This window comes from Aythya ferina, assembly GCF_964211825.1.
Source record: "Aythya ferina genome assembly, chromosome: 10".
Taxonomy (NCBI): domain Eukaryota; kingdom Metazoa; phylum Chordata; class Aves; order Anseriformes; family Anatidae; genus Aythya; species Aythya ferina.
In genome coordinates, this window is record NC_140306.1 from 22,147,683 (window position 1) to 22,170,182 (window position 22,500).

General features: G+C 47.0%; 3 long non-coding RNA genes across 3 annotated transcripts in view; 1 reads left to right on the forward strand and 2 right to left on the reverse strand.

Annotated features, from left to right (window-relative positions):
* LOC311441859 overlaps window positions 1-1,333 on the forward strand; it is a 6,290-nt gene extending 4,957 nt beyond the window's left edge. The window contains exon 2 of the long non-coding RNA XR_014696291.1: window positions 1-1,333. This exon is cut by the window's left edge and continues 135 nt beyond it. This is a non-coding gene — a long non-coding RNA (uncharacterized lncRNA).
* Window positions 1-22,500, reverse strand: part of LOC311441856 — a 613,063-nt gene that overhangs the window by 42,598 nt on the left and 547,965 nt on the right. The window lies entirely within an intron of this gene.
* LOC311441863 overlaps window positions 1-22,500 on the reverse strand; it is a 549,862-nt gene that overhangs the window by 213 nt on the left and 527,149 nt on the right. The window contains exon 2 of the long non-coding RNA XR_014696300.1: window positions 1-1,183. This exon is cut by the window's left edge and continues 213 nt beyond it. This is a non-coding gene — a long non-coding RNA (uncharacterized lncRNA). The remainder of the gene's footprint in view (window positions 1,184-22,500) is intronic.

A 22,500-nucleotide genomic window follows, 5' to 3' on the forward strand; every position in this document is an offset into this window, starting at 1 on the left:
ACCTGAAGCAGCTGATGACACAAGTCCGAGAAAATGGACAAAAGACTCTGATTACTGTCCATCATGATGCACAAGAAATACATTGAGTGATGGAAAGAGTAAAGAGAGATGAGAGACACCGTTGGTGGGACACTTTGTTTGGATGGTCGCCAAGGCAATCTTCAACAAGATGCTTCACACTGTTATCGTTCTGCTAATACTCACTGTATTATGTTTCATACTGACAATTAGTTTGTATATTAAACTCTGGTTTATGATGAAATATTTAGCATCCCTACACAATGTACATACACTCGATAAACCTCATCCCGAGAATGTATGTGATATCCCCAACATATTCCAACCGTCGTGAAGCTTGAGTGACTATAGTCACGGGGTGGATTATGTGGTGTAAATGCCTGAAGTAACTAGGAAAATAAAACTAACATTCGCATTTTTAAGGAAAAGGTACAGCATTGAAGAGGCTTTCAGGGTAGGGCATAACTGCATTACCTGAGCGTTCCCTAGGCTCCCAACCTTAGATGCTATCGCGCTGGGGAAACTTGGTGTGCTAGCTCTAAGGAACAGCACGGAGCGTAGAGTGGAGTGGAGACACCACGGCTGGGCTCTGTAATCAGGTGGGATCTCGATTGTTCTTGTGCACAAAGCTGCACTTTTTGCCACCCTGAGCCAAAGAGCTGTCATGTTTTGACAAATGCTGTACCCTAGTGTACTTTTTGCTCATTATAATATCATTATAATACCAAAACGCACCTCCATCCCAAAAGCTACCCGCCTCCAAGGTGCGACCACCCCTCACTGAGCATGCGCCCTGAATTTCTCGGAGCCTATTACTTTAAACGGAGATGGGAAAACTTTACACCAATCATAACTAAGATATGCTTAACTAGAGCCACTCAATCTCCACCTAAAAGATAGAAAATAATATAAATTGGCCCAAGAAAGAGGGGATGTCAGGGAAGATACCACCGTCAGGGGAGATACCATCCCGAGGAAATACAACATCCTTAGGACCTCCTGACTCCTGGGATCAGTCGACAGGCTGAGCCTCTCTTCCCCCCCCATTGGGACGCCTTTGGGTGAGATCTGAATACTTGCTTATAAATCTCTATAGAGTCTTTGATCCTTTTAACGTGTTTATTTCTAGGCTGCGCACCTGTAATACCTGTAACATATATAACATCTGTAACACCTGTAACACCTGTAACATCTGTAACACCTATAACACCTGTGTATTTCATGCATACTAGCTTGCTTTTGCAGACAGTCCCTATCACCGGCAATCCAAAAGAACCTGATTATCTGTTGCTGTAATAAACCATACTTGATTGCATTGTGACAGCTCTCATTAAGTGCAACTAGGGAGAGGGTGGTTATCCGTGATAGTTCAGTGATCTGAATCCAACCAGACCCCCAGACCGCTAATGCGTTTTTGGTGAATGTCTGACGGGACCCCCAGACGGTTAACGCGTTTTTGGTGAATGTCCGACTGGTTCAGTACTCTGAATCCACCCGGGCCCGTAACAGTTAATCAGCTACACCCCTTAACGCGACACCATGGCAACACTGTAATGGTCCCTATAGTAATGTGGCCTTGTATTGCCTACAGCACCATGGTGTCACCACCCCATGGCAACACCCCATGGTCGCCATGGCAACACAACACCATGGTTGCCATGGCAACACAACCACTTGGCTACCATGGCAACAGAACCCCATGGTTTCCATGACAACAGAACCATATGGTTGCCATGGCAACAATCTTCCTATAGTAACATGGCCTTGTGTTGCATATGGCACTACGATGTCACCACCCCATAGCAACACCCCATGGTTGCCATGGCAACACAAACCCATGGTTGCCATGGCAATAATCCTACACTTCAAATAGTAACATGGCCTTGTGTTACCTATGGCACTACGGTGTCACTAACCCTTGGCAACACCCCATGATTGCCATGGCAACACAACCCCATGGTTGCCATGGCGACACAAACCCATGGTTCCCAATGCAAAACAAACCCATGTTTGCCATGACAACAGAACCCCATGGTTACCATGGCAACAGAACCATATGGTTGCCATGGAAACAATCTTACTCTTCCTATAGTAACATGGCCTTGTGTTGCCTATGGTACTATGATGTCACTAACCCTTGGCAACACCCAATGGCTGCCATGGCAACACAACCCCATGGTTGGCAGGGCAACACAAACCCATGGTTTCCAGTGCAAAAACAAACCCATGTTTGCCATGGCAACAGAATCCCATGGTTGCCATGGGAACACTACCCCACGGTTAACATAGCAACACAACCCTATGGTTACCATGGCAACCCAACCAAATAAATACCACGGCAACACCACCCCATGGTTTCCATGGCAACACAACAACATGGTTACCATGGCAACACAATTGCATGGTTCCCATGGCAACAGAAAACCATGGTTGCCATGGCAACACAACCAAATGGTTACCAGGGCAACCCAACCCCACGGTTACCATGGCAACAGAACCCCTTGGTTGCCATGCAACACAACGCTATGGTTACCATGGCAACCCAACCCCATGGTTGCCATGGCAACACAACCAAATGGTTACCATGGCAACCCAACCACATGGTTACCATGGCAACACAACCCCATGTTTCCCATGGCAACAGAAAACCATGGTCGCCATGGCAACATCACCCGATGGTTACCACGGCAACCCAACCCCATGGTTGCCATGGCAACACAGCCAAATGGTTACATTGGCAACCCAACCCCATGGGTACCATGGCATCACCACCCCTTGGTTGCTATGGCAACACAACACCATGGTTACCATGGAAACAAAACCGCATGGTTGCTTGGAAACCCAAATCCATGGTTACCAGAGAAACACCACCCCATGGTTGCCATGGCAACACAACCTCATGTTTGCAAAGGAAACATAACCCCATGGTTACTATGGCAACGCAACCCCATGGTAGCTATAGCAACACAACCGCATGGTTGCCATGGAAACACAACACCATGGTTGCAATGGTAACACAAGCCCACGGTTGCCATGGAAACACCACCCCATGGTTAAAATGGCAACCCAATCCCATGGTTACCATGGCAACCCAACCCCATGGTTACCATGGCAACACAACCCCTTGGTTGCCATGGCAACACAATGCCATGGTTACCATGGTAACAGAAAAACTTGGTTGCCATGGCAACACCACCCGATGGTTGCCATGGTACCCAAACCAATGGTTTCCATGGCAACCCAACCAAATAGTTGCCATGGCAACACAACCAAATGGTTACCATGGCAACAGAAAACCATGGTTGCCGTGGCAACACCACCCGATCGTTGCCATGGTAACCCAACCACATGGTTGCCATGGCAACACAGCACCATGGTTACCATGGACACAACCGCATGGTTACAATGGCAACACTACCCCTTGGTTGCCAAGGCAACAATACATCATGGTTACCATGGCAACACAACTCCAGGGTTGCCATGGAAACCCAATTCCATGGTTACCATGGCAACACAACCCCATGGTTGCCATGGCAACACAACTCCATGGTTACCACGGCAACACCACCCCATGGTTGCCATGGCAACACAGCCCCATGGTTACCATGGCAACTCCACCCCATGGTTGCCATGGCAACACAACCCCACGGTTACTATGGAAAAAAAAACTCACGGTTGCTATGGCAACAGGATCGCATGGTTGCCATGGCAACACAACCCCATGGTTGCCATGGCAACACATCCGCATTGTTGGGATGGCATCACAAACCCATAGTTGCCAATGCAAAAGAAACCCATGTTTGCCATGGTAACAGAACCTCATGGTTACCATGGAAACACAACCATATAGTTGCCATGGACACAATCTTACTCTTCCTATAGTAACATGGCCTTGTGTTGCCTATGGCACTACGATGTCACCACCCCATGACAACACAACCCCATGGTTGCCATGGCAGCACAACCCCATGGTTACCATGGAAACAATCCGACACTTCCTATAGTAACATGCCCTTGTGTTGCCTATAGCACTACGGTGTCACTACCCCTTGTTAACACCCCATCGTTGCCATGGCAACAGAATCCCATGGTTGCCATGGGAACACAAACCCACGGTTACCATGGCAACAACACCCCATGGTTGCCCTGGCAACCCAACCCCATGGCTACCATGGCAACACAACCCCTTGGTTACCATGGCAACACAACCGCAAGGTTACCATGGCAAACCAACCAAATGGTTACCATGGCAAGAAAACTCCATGGTTGTGATGGCAATACAACCCCGTGGTTACCATGGCAACACAACCCCATGGTTGCCATGGCAACACAACCCCATGGTTCCTATGGCAACCTTACCCCATGGTTACCATGGCAACACAACCCCTTGGTTGCCATGGCAACACAACACCATGGTTTCCATGGCCAACTAAAACCATGGTTGCGATGGCAACATATCCAAATGGTTACCATCATAACCCAACCCCGTGGTTTGTATGGCAACCCAATCCCATTGTTACCATTTGAAAAGAAAACCATGGTTGCCATGGCAAACCAACAACATGGTTGCCATGGAAACACAACCAAATGGTTGCCATGGAAAGCCAACCCCATGGTTACCATGGCAACACAACCCCTTGGTTGCCATGGTAACACAACACCATAGTTACCATGGCAAACCAAAACCATGGTTGCCATGGCAACACAACACCATGGCTACCATGGCAACACAACCCCATGGCTACTGTGGCAACACAGACACATTGTTGCCATGGCAACACAACCCCATGGTTGCCATGGAAATCCAACTGCATGATTACCATGGCAACATAACGCCATGATTGCAATGGAAACACAACCCCGTGGTTACCATGGCAACACAACCCCATGGTCGCCATGGCAACAGAACCCCATTGTTACCATTGCAACCCAACCCCATGGTTACCATGGCAACATAACCCTATGGTTGCCATAGCAACACAACTCCATGGTTGCCATGGAAACAAAACCCCTTGGTTGCCATGGCAACACAACACCATGGTTACCATGGCAACCCAACACCATTGTTACCATGGCAACACAACCGCATCGTTCCCATGGCAACAGAAAACCATGGTTGCCATGGCAACACAACCAAATGGTTTCTAGGGCAACCAAACCCCACGGTTACCATGGGAACACAACCCCTTGGTTACCATGGCAAGACAACGCCATGGTTAGCATGGCAAACCAATCCTATGGTTGCCATGGCAACAAAATTCCATAGTTGCAATGGCAACACAACCCCATGGTCGCCATGGCAACAGAACCCCATTGTTAACATTGCAACCCAACCCCATGGTTACCATGGCAACATAACCCTATGGTTGCCATAGCAACACAACACCATGGTTGCCATGGCAACACAACACCATGGTTACCATGGCAACCCAACACCATTGTTACCATGGCAACACAACCGCATCATTCCCATGGCAACAGAAAACCATGGTTGCCATGGCAACACAACCAATGGTTCTAGGGCAACCAAACCCCACGGTTACCATGGGAACACAACCCCTTGGTTACCATGGCAAGACAACGCCATGGTTACCATGGCAAACCAACCCCATGGTTGCCATGGCAACAAAATTCCATACTTGCAATGGCAACACAACCCCATGGTTACCATGGCAACAGAAAAACATGATTGCCATGGCAACACCACCCAATGGTTGCCATGGCAACCCAACACCATGGTTAACATGGGAACACAAAGCCATGGTTGCCATGGCAACACAAATCCATGGTTACCATGGCAATATTCTTACACTTCATATAGTAACCTGGCCTTGTGTTGCATATGGCACTACGGTGTCACCACCCCATGCCAACACCCCATGGTTGCCATGGCTACACAAACCCATGGTTAACATGGCAACACAAACCCATGTTTAACATGGCAACACAAAGCCATGGTTACCAGGGAAACACAACACCATGGTTACCATGGCAACAACACCCCATGGTTGCCATCGAAACACAACACCATGGTTACCATTGCAACAGTACCCCATGGTTGCCATGACAACACAACCCCATGGTTGCCATGGCAACACAACCCCATGGTTACCATGGCAACAAAACCCCATAGTTCCCATGGAAACAGGACCCCATGGTTACCCTGGAAACACTACGGAATGGTTAACATGGCAACAAAATTCCCATGGTTACCATTGCAATACAATCCCATGGTTGCATATGCAACACAACCCCATGGTTACAGTTGAAACAAAACACCATTATTGCCATGGCAACAAACCACAATGGTTAACATGGCAACAAAACACCATGGTTGCCATGGTAACAAAAACCCATGGTTACCATAAAACCCATCTCCATGATTTCCATAGCAACACAACCCAATGGTTGTTATGGCAACCCAAACCCATGGTGTCCATGGCAACACAACTTCATGGTTGCCATGGAAAAACAACACCATGGTGTCAATGGCAACAAAACCACAAGGTTGCCATGGCAAAAAAACACCATTGTTAATATGGCAACCCAACCCCATGGTTTCCATGGCAGCAGAACCCTATGGTTGCCACGGAAACACAACCCCATGGTTTGCATGACAACAAAAACCCATGGTTACCATGGCAACACAACCCCATGGTTGCCATGAAAACAAAACCCCATGGTTACCATGGCAACACCATACCATGGTAGCCATGGAAACACAACCCCATGGTTGCCATGGAAACACAAATTAATAGTTACCATGGCAACACAAACCCATGGTTCCCATGGAAACACAACCCCATGGTGGACATGGCAACACAACCCCATGGGTACCATGGCAACACAATCCTATGGTTGCCATGGAAATACAACCCCATGGTTACTATGGCAACTCAACCTAATAGTTACCATGGAAACACAATCCCATGGTTCCCATGGAAACACAACCTCATGGTTGACATGGCAACACATCCCCATGGTTACCATAGCAACACAATCCCATGGTTGCCATTAAAACAACAACCACATGGTTACCATGGCAACAAAACCCAATGGTGTCCATGGAAACAAAACCCCTTGTTTTCCACGGTAACAAAACCCCATGGTTGCAATGGAACCCATCCCTATGGTTGCTATGGCAACACAACGCAACGGTTGCCATGGAACCCATCCCCATGGTTGCCATGGCAACACAACCCCATGGTTACCACGGTAACAAAACCACATGGTTACTATGGCAAGAGAACCCCATGGTTGCACGGCAACACAACCCCATGGTTTGCATGAGAACACAACCTCATGGTTACCATGGCAACACAATCCTATGGTTGCCATGGAAACACAACCCCATGGTTACTATGGCAACTCAACTCAATGGTTCCCACGGAAACACAATCCCATGGTTGCCATGGAAACACAACCCCATGGTTACCATGGAAACACAATCCCATCGTTCCCATGAAAACACTACCCCATGGTTGCCATGGCAACTCAACTCAATGGTTCCAACGGAAACACAATCCCATGGTTGCCATGGTAACAAAACCCTATTGTTGCCTTGGCAACACAACCCCATGGTTGCCATGGAAAAACTACCCCATTGTTACCATTGCAACACAAACCCATAGTTCCATGGAAACACAACCCCGTGGTTGACATGGCAACAAAACCCCATGGTTATCATGGCAACACAACCCCATGGTTGGCATGGTAACAAAACCCTATGGTTGCCATGGAAACACAATCCCTTGTTTACCATGGCAATGCAACCTTATGGTTACAATTGAAACAAAACCCCATGGTTGACATGGCAACACAACCCCATGGTTACCATGGCAACAAAACCCCATAGTGTCCATGGCAACACAACCCCATGGTTACCACGGTAACAAAACCACATGGTTACTATGGCAAGAGAACCCCATTGTTTCCACGGCAACACAACCCCATGGTTTGCATGACAACAAAACCCATTGGTTACCATGGCAAAAGAACCCCATGTTTGCCATGAAAACAAAACCCCATGGTTGCCATGGCAACGCAACCCCATGGTTACCATGGCAACATAACAACATGGTAGACATGGCAACACAACCCCATGGTTACCAAGGCAACAAAACGCCATGGTTACCATGGCAACACAGGCCCATGGTTCCCATGGAAACACAACCCCAGGGTTACCATGGCAACACAACCCCATGGTTGCCATGAAAAAACAATCCCATGGTTACCATGGCAACAAAACGCCATGTTTGCCGTGGCAACACAACCCCATGGTTACCATGGCAACACAACCCCATAGTTGCCATGGAAACACAATCCATGTTTGCCATGACAACACAACCCCATGGTTGCCATGGTAACAAAACCTGATCGTTGCCTTCGTAAGCCATCCCCAGGGTTACCATGGCAACACAAACCCATGGTTGCCATGAAAAAACAATCCCATGGTTGCCATGGCAAGAAAACCCCATGGATGCCATGGCAACACAACCCCATGGTTGCCATGGAAACCAGCCCCATGTTTACCATGGCAACACAACCCTATGGTTGCCAAGGTAACAAAACGCCATGGTTACCATGGCAACAAAACGCCATGGTTACCATGGCAACACAGGCCCATGGTTCCCATGGAAACACAACCCCATGGTTACCATGGAAACACAACCCCATGGTTTCAGTGGCAACACAACCCCACGGTTTCCATGGCAACACAACCCCATGGTTACCATGGAAACAAATCCCCATGGATGCCATGGCTACACAACCTTATGGTTCCAATGGCAAAAAACCACCATGCGTTCCATGGCAAAAAAACCACATGGTTTCCATGGCAACAGAACCCCACGATTGCCATGGCAACACAACCCCATTGTTACCATGGCAACAAAACGCCACGGTTGCCATGGCAACACAGGCCCACGGTTGCCATGGCAACACAACCCCATGGTTACCATGGCAACACAACCCCATGGTTACCATGGCAACACAACCACATGGTTACAATTTAAACAAAACACCATAGTTACCATGGCTACACAACCCCATGTTTACCATGGCAACACAAACCCATGGTTCCCATGGAAACACAACCCCACGGTTGCCATGGACAAACACAACCCCATGGTTACCATTGCAATACAATCCCATGGTTGCATATGCAACACAACCCCAGTGTTACAATTGAAACAAAACACCATTATTGCCATGGCAACAAAACACAACGGTTAACATGGCAACAAAACACCATTGTTCCATGGCAACACAACCCCATGGTTGACATAGCAACAAAACCCCATGGTTACCATGGCAACACTACCCAATGGTTGTTATGGCAACCCAAACCCATGGTGTCCATGGCAACACAACTTCATGGTTGCCATGGAAACACAACACCATGGTGTCAATGGCAACAAAACCACAAGGATGCCATGGCAAAAAACCACCATTGTTAACATGGCAACACAACCCCATGGTTTCCATGGCAACAGAACCCTATGGTTGCCACGGAAACACAACCCCATGGTTTGCATGACAACAAAAACCCATGGTTACCATGGCAACACAACCCCATGGTTGCCATGAAAACAAAACACCATCGTTGCCATGGCAACGCAACCCCATGGTTACCATGGCAACACAAATTAATAGTTACCATGGCAACACAACCCCACGGTTGCCATGGAAACACAACCACATGGTTACCATGGCAACACAAACCCATGGTTCCCATGGAAACACAACGCCATGGTTGACATGGCAACACAAACAATGGTTACCATGGCAACACAATCCTATGGTTGCTATGGAAATACAACCCCATGGTTACTATGGCAACACAATCCTATGGTTGCCATGGAAATACAACCCAATGGTTACTATGGCAACTCAACCTAATAGTTACCATGGAAACACAATCCCATGGTTGCCATGGCAACACTACCCCATGGTTGCCATGGCAACTAAACTCAATGGTTCCCACGGAAACACAATCCCATGGTTGCCATCGTAACAAAACCCCATTGTTGCCATGGCAACACAACCCCATGATTGCCAGGGGAACACAACCCCATGGTTGCCATGGCAACTCAATCGCATATTTACCATGGCAAAAAAACGCCATGTTTGCCATGGCAACACAACCCCGTGGTTACCATGGCAAAACAACCCCATAGTTGCCATGGAAACACAATCCATGTTTGCCATGACAACACAACCCCATGGTTGCCATGGTAACAAAACCTGATGGTTGCCTTCGTAAGCCATCCCCATGGTTACCATGGCAACAAAACCCCAAGGTTGCCATCGCAACACAAACCCATGGTTATTATGGCAACACAACCCCATGGTTACCATGGCAACACAACCCCATGGTTGCCATGGAAACACAACCAATCGTTGCCATGGAAACACAACCCCATGTTTCCCATGATAACAAAACCTGATGGTTGCCTTCGTAAGCCATCCCCATGGTTACCATGGCAACAAAACCCCATGGTTGCCATGGCAACACAAACCCATGGTTATTATGGCAACAGAACCCCGTGGTTGCAATGGAAAAAAAAAACCATGGTTGACATGGCAACACAACCCCATGGTTACCATGGAAACACAACCCCATGGTTGCCATGGCATCAGTATCACATGGTTGCCATGGCAACTCAGCCGCATATTTGCCATGGCAAAAAAAACGCCATGGTTGATATGGCAACACATCCCCATGGTTACCATAGCAACACAATCCCATGGTTGCCATGGAAACAACAACCACATGGTTACCATGGCAACAAAACGCCATGGTGTCCATGGAAACAAAACCCCTTGTTTTCCATGGTAACAAAACTCCATGGTTTCAATGGAACCCATCCCGATGGTTGCCATGGCAACACAACCCCATGGTTTGCATGAGAACACAACCCCATGGTTACCATGGGAACACAATCCCATTGTTCCCATGGAAACACTACCCCATGGTTGCCATGGGAACTAAACTCAATGGTTCCCACGGAAAGACAATCCCATGGTTGCCATGGTAACAAAACCCCATGGTTGTCATGGCAACTCAATCGCATATTTACCATGGCAAAAAAACGCCATGTTTGCAGTGGCAACACAACCCCGTGGTTACCATGGCAACACAACCCCATAGTTGCCATGGAAACACAATCCATGGTTGCCATGGCAACACAACCCCATGGTTGCCATGGTAACAAAACCTGATGGTTGCCTTCGTAAGCCATCCCAATGGTTACCATGGCAACAAAACCCCATGGTTGCCATGGCAACACAACCCCATGTTTCCCATGGAAACACAACCCCGTGGTTACCATAGCAACACAACCGAATGGTTACCATGGCAACACAACCCCATGGTTACCATGGCAAACCAATCCCATGGTTACCATGGCAACACAACCCCATTGTTGCCATGGAAACAAAACCCCATGGTTGCCATGGCTACACAACCCCAAGGTTCCAATGGCAACAAAACACCATGCGTTCCATGGTAACCAAACCACATGGTTTCCATGGAAACAGAACCCCATGATTGCCATGGAAACAAAAACCCATGGTTGCCATGGCTACACAACCGCATGGTTACAATGGCAACGCAACACCATGATAGCCATGGCAACACAGTCCCATGGTTGCCATGGAAACACAACCCCATGGTTACCATGGCAACAAAAAAGCATGGTTCCCATGGAAACACAACACCATGGTTGCCATGGCATCAGAACCCCATGTTTGCCATGGCAACTCAACCGCATATTTACCTTGGCAACAACACGCCATGGTTGCCATGGAAATACAACCCCATGGTTACCATTGCAACACAATCCCATAGTTGCTATGGCAACACACCCCCATGGTTGCCAAGGAAACAAAACGCCATGGTTGCTATGGCAACACAACCCCATGGGTGCCATGGCAACACAACCCCATTGTTACCATGGCAACACAAACCCATTGTTCCATGGCAACACAACCCCATGGTTGACATGGCAACAAAACCCCATGGTTATCATGGCAACACAACCCCATGGTTGGCATGGTAACAAAACCCTATGGTTGCCATGGAAACACAACGCCTGGTTTACCATGGCAACACAACCTTATGGTTACAATTGAAACAAAACCCCATGGTGTCCATGGCAACACAACCCCATGGTTACCATGGCAACAAAACCCAATAGTGTCCATGGCAACACAACCCCATGTTTACCACGGTAACAAAACCACATGGTTACTATGGCAAGAGAACCCCATGGTTTCCACGGCAACACAACCCCATGGTTTGCATGACAACAAAACCCAAAGAACCATGGCAAAAGAACCCCATGTTTGCCATGAAAACAAAACCCCATGGTTGCCATGGCAACGCAACCCCATGGTTACCATGGCAACACAACACCATGGTTGACATGGCAACACAACCCCATGGTATCCAAGGAAACACAACCCCATGGTTACAATGGCAACACAAACCCATTGTTCCATGGAAACACAACCCCATGGTTGACATGGCAACAAAACCCCATGGTTGCCATGAAAACATAACCCCATGGTTGCCATGGTAACAAAACCCTATGGTTACCATTGAAACACAACGCCTGGTTTACCATGGCAACACAATTTTATGGTTACAATTGAAACAAAACCCCATGGTGTCCATGGCAACACAACGCCATGGTTACCACGGTAACAAAACCACATGGTTACTATGGCAAGAGAACCCCATGATTTCCACAGATACACAACCCCATGGTTTGGATGACAACAAAACCCAATGGTTACCATGGCAAAAGAACCCCATGTTTGCCATGAAAACAAAACCCCATGGTTGCCATAGCAACGCAACCCCATGGTTACCATGGCAACACAACCCCATGGTTACAATGGCAACACAAACCCACTGTTCCATGGAAACACAACACAATGGTTGACATGGCAACAAAACACCATGGTTATCACGGCAACAAAACCCCATGGTTGCCACGGTAACAAAACCCTATGGTTACCATTGAAACACAACCCCTACTTTACCATGGCAACACACCCTATGGTTACAATTGAAACAGAACCCCATGGTTGACATGGCAACACAACCCCATGGTTACCAAGGCAACAAAACGCCATGGTTACCATGGCAACACAGGCCCATGGTTGCCATGGAAAAACAACCCCATGGATACCATGGCAACACAATCCCATGGTTGCCATGGAAACACAACCCCATGGTTGACATGGCAACAAAACCCCATGGATGCCTTGGCTACACAACCCCATGGTTGCCATGGAACCCATCCCCATGGTTGCCATGGCAACACAACCCAGCGGTTGCCATGGAACCCATCCCCATGTTTACCATGGCAACACAACCCCATGGTTGCCAAGGTAACAAAACGCCATTGTTGCCATGGCAACACAACCCCATGGTTGCCATGGCATCAGAAATCCATGTTGCCATGGCAACTCAGCCGCATATTTACCATGGTAACAAAACGCCATGGTTGCCATGGCAACACAACCCCATGGTTACCATGGAAAAACAATCCCATGGTTGCCATGGCAACACAACCCCATGGCTGCCATGGCATCAGAACCCCATGGTTGCCATGGCAACTCTGCCGCATATTTTCCATGAAAACCAATGCCATGGTTGCCATGGCAACACAACCCCATGGTTACCATGGAAACACAACCCCATGGTTGCCGTGGAAACAAATCCCCATGGATGCCATGGCTACACAACCTTATGGTTCCAATGGCAAAAGAACACCATGCGTTCCATGGCAACAAAACCACATGGTTTCCATGGCAACAGAACCCCATGATTGCCATGGCTACACAACCCCATGGTTCCAATGGCAACAAAACACCATGCGTTCCATGGCAACAAAACCAAAAGGTTTCCATGGCAACAAAACGCCATGGTTGCCATGGCAAAACAAAACCATGGTTTCTATGGAAACACAACTCCATGGTTGACATGGCAACACAACCCCATGGTTACCATGGCAACACAACACCATAGCTGCCATGGCATCAGAACCCCATGGCTGCCATGGCAACTCTGCCGCATATTTACCATGTAAACCAACGCCATGGTTGCCATGGCAACACAACCCCATGGCTACCATGGCAACACAATCCCATGGTTACCATGGCAACACAACCGCATGGTTACAATTTTAACAAAACACCATTGTTGCCATGGCAACACAACACCATGGTTACCATGGCATCAAAACCCCATGGTTGCCATGGCAACTCAGCCGCATATTTACCATGACAACAAAAAGCCATGGTTGCCATGGCAACACAACCCCATGGTTCCCATGGCAACACAACCCCATGGTTGACATGGCAACACAAACCCATGGTTACCATGGCAACACAAGCCCATGGTTACCGTGGCAACAAAATTCCATGGTTGCCATGGCAAACCAATCCCATGATTGCTATGGAAACAGAACCGCCTGGTTGCCATGGGAATCCAACCCCATGGTTACCATGGCAACACAACCACATGTCACAATTTCAACTAAACACCATTGTTGCCATGGCAACACAACACAATGGTTACCATTGCAGCAAAACACCATGGTTCCCATGGTAGCAAAACCCTACGGTTGCAATGGTATCACAACCCCATGTTTACCATGGCAACACAAACCCATGGTTCCCATGGAAACACAACCCCATGGTTGACATGGCAACACAACACCATGGTTACCATGGCAACAAAACCCCATGGTTCCCATGGCAAACCAATGCCATGATTACCATGGTAACCCAACCCCATGCTTACCATGTCAAACCAACCCCACGGTTGCCATGGAAACACAATCCCATGGTTCCCATGGCAAGACAACACCATGGTTACCATGGCAACAAAACCCCATGGTTTCCATGGCAACAGAACCCCATGTTTCCCATAATAACAAAACCACAAGGTTACCATGGCAACGCAAAACCATGGTTACCATGGCAACACAACTTCATGGTTGCCATGGAAACACAACCCCATGGTTACCATGGCAACACAGGCCCATGGTTGCAATGGAAACACAAGCCCATGGTTGACATGGCAACAAAACCCCATGGATGCCATGGCTACACAACCCCATGGCTCCAATGGCAACAAAACACCATGCGTTCCATGGCAACAAAACCACATGGTTTCCAGGGCAACAGAACCCCATGATTGCCATGGCAACACAACCCCATTGTTACCATGGCAACAAAACGCCATGGTTTCCATGGCAACACAGGCCCATGGTTCCATGGAAACACAACCCCATGGTTACCATGGCAACACAACCCCATGGTTGCCATTGAAACACAACCCCATGGTTGACATGGCAACACAACCCCATGGTTTCAATGGCAACACAACAACATGGTAGCCATGGCAACACGAAACCATGGTTGACATGGCAACTCAACCTAATACTTACCATGGCAACACAACCACATGGTTGCCATGGCAATCGAACCCAATCGTTACCATGGCAAAAAAACGCCATGGTTGCCATGGCAACACAGGCCCATGTTTCCCATGGAAACACAACCCCATGGTTACCATAGCAACACAACCCCATGGTGTCCATGGCAACACAACACCATGGTTGCCATGGTAACAAAACCCCATGGTTGCCATGGAACCCATCCCCATGGCTGCCATGGCAACACAACCCAGTGGTTGCCATGGAACCCATCCCCATGGTTACCATGGCAACACAACCACATGGTTATAATTTAAACAAAACGCCATTGTTGCCATGGCAACACAACCCCATGGTTGCCATGGCATCAGAAATCCATGTTGCCATGGCAACTCAGCCGCATATTTACCATGGTAACAAAACGCCATGGTTGCCATGGCAACACAACCCCATGGTTACCATGGAAAAACAATCCCATGGTTGCCATGGCAACACAACCCCGTGTTTACCATGGCAACACAACCCCATGGTGTCCATGGAAACACAACCCAATGGCTGGCATGGCAACACTACCCCAAGGTTTCCATGGCAACACAACCCCATGGCTGCCATGGAAACACAAGCCCATGGTTACCATGGCAACAGAATACCATGGTTGCCATGGCAACACAAACCCATGGTTCCCATGGAAACACAACCCCATGGTTGCCATGGCATCAGAACCCCATGTTTGCCATGGCAACTCAGCCGCATATTTACCATGGCAACAAAATGCCATGGTTGCCATGGCAACACAACCCCATGGTTACCATGGAAAAACAGTCCCATTGTTGCCATGGCAACACATCCCCATGTTTACCATGGCAACACAACCCCATGTTTGCCATGGAAACACAACCCAATGGTTACTATGGGAACAGAACAACATGGTTTCCATGGCAACCACACCTCATGGTTACCATGGCAAGACAACTCCATGTTTGCCATGGAAGCACAACGCCATGGTTGCCATGGCAAGAATACCCCATGGTTTCCATGGCAAAACAACCCAATGATTGCCATGGAACCCATCCCCATGGTTGCCATGGCAACACAACCCCATGGTTGCCATGGCAACACAACCGAATGGTTACCATGGCAACACAACCCCATGGTAACCATTGCAACACAATCCCATGGTTGCCATGGCAACACAACCACATGGTTACCATGGCAACAAAACCCAATGGTTACAATAGAAACAAAACACCATTGTTGCCATGGCAACAAAAAACCATGGTTACCATGGCAACAAAACACCATGGTTCCCATCGTAAGAAAACACTATGGTTGCCATGGAAACACAACGCCATGGTTACCATGGCAACAGAATACCATGCTTGCCATGGCAAACCAACCCCATGGTTGCTATGGAAACAGAACACAGTATGGAAACAGTTAGGGTTCGGTTTAGGTTAGGGTTAGGGTTTGGGTTATGTTTCTCTTAGGGTTAGTGTTATGGTTAGTGTTAGGATTAGGGTTAGGGTAGGTTTCGAGGTAGGGTTATGGTTAGGGTTAGGTTTAGTGTAAGGGTTAGGGTTAGGGTTAGGGTTCTGTTTAGGTTAGGGTTAGGTTTTGGTTATGGTTAGGGTTAGGGTTTATGTAAGGTTTAGGGTTAGGTTTACGGTTAGGGTTAGGGGTAGCGTTAGGGTTAGGTTTAGGGTTAGCGTTCGGGTTAGTGTTAGGGTTAGGATTATGGTTAGGTTTAGGGTTACGGTTAGGGTTAGGGTTAGGGTTAGGGTTAGATAGGGTTAGAGTCTGGGTTAGGGTTAGGGTTAGGGTTAGGGTTACGGTTACGGTTAGGGTCAGGGTTAGGGTTAGGGGTAGGGTTAGTGTTGGGTAAGGGTTAGGGTTAGGGTCACGGTTAGGTTTAAGGTTAGGGTTAGGGTTAGGTTTAGGGTTAGTGTCAGGGTTAGGGTTAGGGTTAGGGTTAGGGTTAGGTTTATGGTTAGGGTTAGGATAACGGTTAGGGTTTGGGTTAGGGTTATGGTTAGGTTTAGGTTAGGGTTAGGGTTAGGGTTAGGGTTAGGGTTAGTATTAGGTAAGGGTTAGGGTTAGGGTTACTGTTAGGGTTAGGGTTAGGGTTACTGTTAGGGTTAGGGTTAGGTTTAGCGTTCGGTTTAGGTTAGGGTTGGGGTTATGGTTATGTTTCTCTTCGGGTTAGTGTTATGGTTAGGGTTAGGATTAGGGTTAGGCTAGGTTTCGAGCTAGGGTTAGGGTTAGGGTTAGGGATAGGGTTAAGGTTAAAATTAGGTTTAGGGTTAGGTTTCTGTTAGGGTTAGGGTTAGGGTTAGGGTTAGGGTTAGGGTTAGGGTTAGGGTTAGGTTTAATGTTGGGTAAGGGTTAGGGTTAGGGTCACAGTTAGGTTTAAGGTTAGGGTTAGGTTTAGGGTTAGGGTTAGGGTTATGGTTAGGGTTAGGGTTAGGGTTATGGTTAGGGTTAGGGTTAGGGTTATGTTTCTGTTAGGGTTAGGGTTATGGATAGGTTTTAAATTAGTTTTATGTTTAGGTTTCTGTTAGGGTTAGGGTTAGGGTTAGGATTAGGTTTATGGTAGGTTTAGGGTTAGGGTTAGGGTTAGTGCTAGGGTTAGGGTTAGGGTTAGGTTTACGGTTAGGGTTAGGGTAAGGATTAGGTTTTGGTTTAGGGTTAGGGTTAGGGTTAGGTTTATGGTTAGTGTTATGTTTGGCTTAGGGTTAGGTTTAGCGTTAGGGTTATGGTTAGGGTTAGTGTTAGTGTTAGGTTTCTGTTAGGGTTAGGGTTAGGGTCAGGGATAGGGTAGGTTTCGAGCTTGGGTTAGGGTTAGGGTTAAGGTTAAAATTAGGTTTAAGGTTAGGTTTCTGTTAGGGTTAGGGTTAGGTTTAGAGTTAGGGTTAGGGTTAGGGTTAGGTTTAGGGTTAGCAGTAGAATTAGGTTTCGGGTTAGGGTAAGCGTTTTGTTAGGTTTAGGGTTAGGGTTAGGTTTAGTGTTAAGGTTAGGATTAGGGTTAGGGCTAGGGTTAGGGTTAGGATTAGGATTAGGTTACGGTTAGGGTTAGGTTATGGTTAGGGTTACGGTTATGGTTAGGTTTAGTGATACGGTTAGGATTAGGGTTAGGGTTAGGGTTAGGTTTCTGTTAGTGTTAGGGCTAGGGTTAGGGTTACGGTTTGGGTTAGGGTTAGCGTTCGGGTTAGGGTTAGGGTTAGGGTTAGTGTTACGGTTATGTTAGGGTTGGGTTTAGAGTTAGGTTTAGGGCTAGGGTTAGGGTTGGGTTATGTTCACGGTTAGGGTTATGTTTGGGATAAGGGTTTGGTTTAGGGTTAGGGTTATTGTTAGGGTTATGTTTAGGGTTATGGTCAGGGTTATATTTAGGCTAATGGTTAGGTTTACGGTTAGGTTGATGGTTAGGGTTAGGGTTTGGGTTAGTGTTCTGTTAGGGTTAGGGTTAGGGTTATTGCTCTGTTAGGATTAGGGTTAGGTTTAGTGTAAGGGTTAGGGTTAGTGTTAGGTTTACGTTTAGGTTGATGGTTAGGTTTAGGGTTTGGGTTAGTGTTCTGTTAGGGTTAGGTTTAGGGTTATTGTTCTTTTAAGGTTGGGTTAGGGTTAGGGCTAGGTTTAGGGTAAGGTTTAAGGTTACGGTTAGGGTTAGGGTTAGGTTTACTGTTAGGGTTAGGGTTAGGTTTAGCGTTCAGTTTAGGTTAGGGTTGGGGTTATGGTTATGTTTCTCTTCGGGTTAGGGTTATGGTTAGGGTTAGGAATAGGGATAGGTTTAAGGTTAAAATTAGGTTTAGGGTTAGGTTTCTGTTAGGGTTAGGGTTAGGGTTAGGGTTAGGGTTAGGGTTAGGTGTTAGGGTTAGGGTTAGGGTTAGGGTTAGGGTTAGGGTTAGGTTTAGGGGTTTGGGTTAGGGTTAGGGTTAGGGTTAGGGTTAGGGTTCAGTTTAGGTTAGGGTTAGGGTTTGGGTTATGTTTCTCTTAAGGTTAGTGTTATGGCTAGGGTTAGGATTAGGGTTAGGGTAGGTTTCGAGGTAGGGTTAGGGTTAGGGTTAGGTTTAGTGTAAGGGTTAGGGTTAGGGTTAGGATTCTGTTTAGGTTAGGGTTAGGTTTTGGTTATGGTTAGGGTTAATGTAAGGATTAGGGTTAGGTTTACGGTTAGGGTTAGGGGTAGCGTTAGTGTTAGGTTTAGGGTTAGCGTTCGGGTTAGCGTTAGGGTTAGGATTATGGTTAGGTTTAGGGTTAGGGTTAGGGTTAGGGTTAGGGTTAGGGTTAGGGTTAGATAGGGTTAGGGTCTGGGTTAGGGTTAGGGTTAGGGTTACGGTTATGGTTAGGGTCAGGGTTAGGGTTAGGGTTAGGGGTAGGGTTAGGGTTAGGGTTAGAGTTAGGGTTACGGTTAGAGTTAGGGTTAGGGTTTGGGTTAGGGTTATGGTTAGGTTTAGGTTAGGGTTAGGGTTACGGTTAGGGTTAGGGTTAGTATTAGGTTAGGGTTAGGGTTAGGGTTAGCGTTAGGGTTAGGTTTAGTGTTGGGTAAGGGTTAGGGTTAGGGTCACGGTTAGGTTTAAGGTTAGGGTTAGGGTTAGGTTTAGGGTTAGGGTTAGGGTTAAGGTTAGGGTTAGGGTTATGTTTCTGTTAGGGTTAGGGTTATGGATAGGTTTAAAATTAGTTTTACGGTTAGGTTCCTGTTAGGGTTAGGGTTAGGGTCAGGATTAGGTTTATGGTAGGTTTATGGTTAGGGTTAGGGTTAGGGTTAGGGCTAGGGTTAGGGTTAGGGTTAGGTTTACGGTTAGGGTTAGGGTAAGGATTAGGTTTTGGTTTAGGGTTAGGGTTAGGGTTAGGTTTATGGTTAGGGTTAGTGTTAGGGTTAGGGTTCTGTTAGGGTTAGGGTTAGGGTTAGGGTCAGGGATAGGGTAGGTTTCGAGCTTGGGTTAGGGTTAGGGTTAAGGTTAAAATTAGGTTTACGGTTAGGTTTCTGTTAGGGTTAGGGTTAGGTTTAGGGTTAGGGTTAGGGTTAGGGTTAGGTTTAGGGTTAGTGTTGGGTAAGGGTTAGGGTTAGGGTCACGGTTAGGTTTAAGGTTAGGGTTAGGGTTAGGGTTATGTTTAGGGTTATGGTTAGGGTTATAGTTAGGCTTAGGGTTAGGGTTAGGGTTAGGGTTAGGGTTAGGGTCAGGGTTAGGGTTAGGGTTAGGGTTAGGGTTAGGTTTATGTTAGGGTTAGGGTTATGGTTAAAGTTACGATTAGGTTTAGGGTAGGTTTAGGTTTAGGGTTAGGGTTACTGTTAGGTTTAGGTTTAGGTTTAGGGTTAGGGTTAGGGTAAGGATTAGGTTTTGGTTTAGGGATAGGGTTAGGGTTAGGTTTATGGTTAGTGTTATGTTTGGGTTTAGGGTTAGGTTTAGCGTTGAGGTTATGGTTAGGGTTAGTGTTAGGGTTCTGTTAGGGTACGTTTTAGGGTTAGGATTTGGTTTAGGGTTAGGGTTCGGGTTAACGTTAGGGTCAGGGTTCTTTTAGGCTTAGAGTTAGGATTAGGGTTAGGTTAGGGTTAGCTTTAGTCTTAGTGTTATGGTTAAGGGTTGGGTTATGTTCAGGGTTAGGGTTAGGGTTAGGTTTACGGTTAGGGTTAGGGTTAGAATTAGGGTTAGGGTTAGTGTTCTCTGAGGGTTAGGGTTACGGTTAGAGTTAGGGTTAGGGTTAGGGTTAAGGTTAGGTTTATGTTATGGTTTGGGTTTGGGTTAGGGTAAGGGTTAGGTTTAGGGTTAGCATTCTGTTAAGGTTAGGGTTAGGGTTAGTGTTCTGTTAGGGTTAGGTTTAGGGTTAGTGTTCTGTTAAGGTTAGGGTTAGGGTTAGGGTTATGGTTAGGGATACGTTCAGTGTTAGGGTTAGGGCTAGGGTTAGGGTAAGTTTTAAGGTTACGGTTAGGGTTAGGGTTAGGTTTACTGTTAGGTTGATGGTTAAATTTAGGGTGACTATTCTGTTCGGGTTAGGGTTAAGGTTAGGGTTACGGTTAGGGTTAGGGTTACGTTTAGGGTTTTCTTAGGGTTAGGGTTAAGGTTAGTGTTGGGGTTTGGGTTAGGGTTAGGTAAGGGTTAGTGTTAGGGTTAGGGTTACGGTTAGGGTTAGGTTTAGTTTTAGGTTTAGGGTTAAAGTTAGGTTTATGTTATGGTTAGGTTTAGGGTTAGGGTTATGCTTAGGGTTAGGGTTAGGTTTAGTTTTAAGGTTAGGATTAGGGTTCGGGTTAGGGTTAGGGTCAGGGTTAGGCTTAGGCTTAGGCTTAGGCTTAGTGCAAGGGTTAGCATAATGTTTAGGATTAGGGTTAGGTTTCGGTTTAGGTTTGGGTTAGGGATTGGGTTATGTTTCCGTTAGTGTTAGGGTTATGCTAAGGCTTAGAATTCGGGTTAGGGTAGGTTGCAGGTTAGGGGTAGGGTTAGGGTTATGTTTAGGGTTATGGTTAGGGTTATAGTTAGGCTTAGGGTTAGGTTAACGGTTAGGTTGAAGGTTAGGGTTAGGGTTAGGGTTAGGGTTAGGGTTAGGATTAGGGCTAGTGTTCTGTTAGGGTTAGGGTTAGGGTTATGTTTAGGGTTAGTGTTAGGGTTAGGTTTAAGGTTACGGTTAGGGTTAGGGTTATTTTTATGGTTAGGTAGATGGTGAGGGTTAGGTTTAGGGTAAGTTTTCTGTTAGGTTTAGCGTTAGGGTTAGGGTTAGGATTAGGGTTAGGGTTAGGGTTAAGGTTAGGGTTAGGGTTAGGGTTAGGGTTAGGGTTAGGGTTAGGGTTAGGGTTAGGGTTAGGGTTAGGGTTAGGGTTAGGGTTAGGGTTAGGGTTAGAGTTAGGGTAGGGTTAGGATTACGGTTATGTTTAGGGTTACGATTAGGGTTAGGGTTAGGTTTAGGGTTACAGTTAGGGTTAGGGTTAGGGTTAGTGTTAGGATTAGGGTTATGATTAGGGTTAGGGTTAGGGTTAGGGTTAGGGTTAGGGTTAGGGTTAGGGTTAGGGTTAGGTTAGGGTTAGGGTTACAGTTAGGTTTAG